This window comes from Triticum dicoccoides, chromosome 4B (assembly GCF_002162155.2).
Source record: "Triticum dicoccoides isolate Atlit2015 ecotype Zavitan chromosome 4B, WEW_v2.0, whole genome shotgun sequence".
NCBI classification, from domain to species: domain Eukaryota; kingdom Viridiplantae; phylum Streptophyta; class Magnoliopsida; order Poales; family Poaceae; genus Triticum; species Triticum dicoccoides.
The window spans coordinates 667727462-667731389 of record NC_041387.1 but is presented as its reverse complement, the minus strand read 5'-3'; positions in this window follow the sequence as shown (position 1 = coordinate 667731389).

Genomic DNA, 3928 nt, shown 5'->3' with positions numbered 1-3928 from the left:
TCCCTCTGCCTGCTTGTAGTAAATGTTAAGCTTGTTGGCTGTTTTCACAACACTATGTATCTTTTCGTTATTTCTTCTATTTAAGTTGGTGATCACTATACTCCTAGTTGATTGATGGTCTCGTTAGTTTGAAGCCAGGGTTGTCTTGAGCTTTACTTTGAAAGAAATGCTCCGCCCTGCATCATCGCTTTGATCACCAACTGGCAAAGTTAACAACAATTATACTACAGCCTAAATGAATTGCCAACGGGAGCCCATTCTTCAAAGCCTATGATTCCACACATTCAACATCTTATGCGTATGTAATTTGTTGATTTGTGGCGCCACTAAAGAAACTCCTGCAATCTCATGTGATGACGCATGTGGCGCCACTTCTGGTGCTCTCGTCACACGACATATTGACATTGAGCTTCACGGGGTTCTTCAAATGGCTTGCACAACCATCTCTTCTCCTTCAACATCATCTCCAAGTTTGTCATAAGGATAATTATCGATCGTAGCTAATCACTTGGGTACTTGAACCTGATCATCAACACGTTGCCTTGTCTTCCAAGCACCTAGTCAATGAGTGTACATATCAGTTAGGTTTTTTTAGAGTGGGTACAACTAAGTTAGGTGGCCTCCACCAAAAGAGCACTCATATAACTCGTCCATTGCACACAACAGCTTGCCTGCAGCAACCACTTAGGGCATCTCCAGCGCTGCGCTAGCGAAGAGCGCCAGGGAATAATTCCCGGCCGATCGGCAATTCGGCCTTTAATTCCTCGTGTCACCTTCGGCATCGAAGCCACTAGGGCGTGTTTGGTTGCCTGCATGAGGCCCGGCCTGGCTCGCGCGGGACGCAAACGGGCCGATTGGTTGCCTGCTTTTACTGTTCGGTCTGGATGACATGAACCTTAAAGCACTCCTGGGCCTGGCTCCCTGGGAACGCCCGAATCGGCAATTTCTCCAGGGCCAGGCCCGAGCGGTGCACGTGGGCGGCGGTGGCTGCACGCGCGCGACCACGCTCGAGAAGCCGCGTTGCTTCGCGAAGCACCGACAGTTATTAGCCTCACCGCCCCTCATGGATCCCTCTCCCCACTCTCCCAACTCTCACCGGCGGCACCGGATTGGAGGAGAGCAAGAAGACCACCGGACTCCATCACCAGCGAGCGGATCATCACCTGGCCGGCGGCAATGGTGGTAAACACTTCTCTGTTCGTCCTGCACTACTTTTTTGCGTTCGATACGGTGGTAGATTCTCGATCCACGACGGAGAGGGGAATGGGGAATAGAGGTAGATAAGCATGGCAGTTCATAGTAGTTCATACTAGTACATACGAGTTCTTAGAAGTTCATGCAAGATCGGAATAGAGGTAGATGCGGTTGGAGTAGAAGGGGGATTAGGGGATTGGGGGTACAGAACAGACTGGCTAACCGCGGCCGCCGTCACCGGCGTGCGGAGCGGCGGGTCGAGTGGCTGGCCTTCATATTCTTTTTCATCGTTGTGCGGGGCGGCGGGTCATCATCGTCGTCCTCGATGGAGTCGAGGTCGATCTGCCAGGTACGACATCCTAGCTCCGACGCCCCCGCTATCATCTGCACCGGTTCTTCCTCCTCCTCCTTAGGCTCCCCACCGATGACCGCCGGCGGCACGATTGCCGTCTCCCAGTACACCGCGACACGATGGTCATTAGGATCCCAGTAGTTCTTGTACTTAGACCACTTCTTCCTCTGTTTAGCGTCGTCGGAGACGGCCTGATTCATGGCCCAGCGAATGATGTCGACTGCCATCTCTTCCTTCGCTGGGTCAGCGTCTTCAGTTCTTGTGTAGTGGCCCTCATGAGCACTGCATCAGATTCCTTCTGCCTGTTAGGCATGGAGCCAAAGTACAAGCACACCTCCATGGTGTTCTCGAACTTGGTGCGGTCACCAACCGACCACCCGAGGAAGAAGGCCCTCCAGCCAATACCCCAAGGGAAGGGGTTGGCATTGGAGCTGGAGCTAGAGATCATGGCGATGGAGAGGAGGAAGGTTGACAGTGAGAGAAGAGAGGGGGTGGGTAAGTAGTGGTGGGCAGGGTGAGTAAATATAGGGGCGATGGAGAGGAGGAGAAGAGTGCCAGTCATGTCATTTTAACACATGCTCTTCAATAAGCCATGAACTCTGTGTTGTGCCTGACTCCATAAATTGTGTGCAAATCGAGCTCCCGGCCGTTGACAACAAGGGCAAGCGGCCCTTTTATCCAATGCCCGAGGAGGTTGTGTTGCTGCCCACCGCCGAGGAAGACCCGAACACGCTGAGGTTGGCGATGACAAGCGCTGTAACTACGGCCACTAGCATGAGGAGGATGGCCCAACTCACTTCTGTGCAAGGTCATCCTTGCACTGAAGCTTGAGTACATCCCCATGCCCCTGGACTTCACCAAGCACTTCGTCGCGGTGCCGACGGAGTTCAAGCTCAGGAACAACACCGGCTGCTCCTGGAAGGTGACGGTGAAGCTGATAAACGACAGGGTGACCCTGGATCAGGGTTGGGCCACCTACGCAGTCATTCATCAGATCAAGATCGGCTACATGGTGACGTTCAAGCTCCTCACTCCCGACACCCTCAAGGTCATCATCTTCGACGAGGATGGCATTGAGGTCGTCAACAAGTGCGGGAAGCACGACGAAGCCTTCACCGCCAAGGAGTAGGGCCGGGGCACCTCCTTCCTAATTACTATTGAGTCTACTTTGAATTGTTTATGGTTTATGCATTGAACTGTTATGAAGTGTGGTACTGCTTATATGAAATATGATGTTAAGTAGTTGATCCTTTGTGTATACTCTGCTCTGTTTATGATGTGTGCTACATGGTTGTGCCGAAGTGTACTGATAATCTCACCAACTAGCCAAAGAGATTAGCACACACCAGGCGTTGCATATAACCAAACACCATGCCTTGGTTTGTCCACTAACATGCAGGCAACCAAACACCAGGCAGTGTGGTTCAGCCCATGCAGGCAAGAGGGCATGCAGGTAATCAAACAACTTGCATATGATGTATTTGAGGGTGCATTTGCATAGCCAGGCTGAGTTAAGAAGGCTATGCAATACGGCTACTGTAGCCTACGGCAACCAAACACGCCCCTGATGTTCGAGCGCTTCCTCTTTTCTTTCATACATGAGCAAGCCACATAGCACTGGGCCTTTTTTGTGATATGTTTTTAGCGACTCTGATTAGCGCCTACCAATGAAAGACAGAGCAATTAGATTTCTTTTAATTACCTGAATTTAATTTTTCTCTCTAGGGCCTCGATTAACATCTATCGTTGTAGATGCCCTTATGAACAGGCTTATTAGGACCCGTTAATTTCAAAAAAGTATTTCCTAGATTTTATGTAAAATGTTTCAAAAAAAAAGTTCATATTTAAAATGAAGAAAAATTCACATATATGTAAAACGTAAAATGTTAGTGTATTTTGGGAAAAATGTACACATGTCTATAACTATAGTTATGCATGAAAAAGAACAATTCATGTATTATAGAAAAAAAATCTGCTTTTATCTTTCTTTTTCCATTTCTTTTTTATTTTATAATTTTGTTTTATGCATGTGTTTTTCCCTTTTTAGCTGTTTTTGGTACCTTTGTTTAATATTTTTCGCCAGTTTACTTCCTTTTGATTATCTTTTTTCACCTTTTTCTGGGTTCCAAATTCATGAAAATTATTAAATTCCTGTATTTTTCTAAATTTTGCAGACAGTATAAGAATTCACAAACATTTCTAAATTCTATATTTCCTATGAAATTCGTAAATATTTATTCCAATACTATTTTCTTAATTCTTCAGTAATTTTAAAAAAAACTGTCAATTTAGCAGTTTTTTAGTAATATATTTTTAATCCATTATAAAAAATATTATGGCAAACAGCAGGAACCAGTTTATCCTTTTTCTTTCTTGTTACTA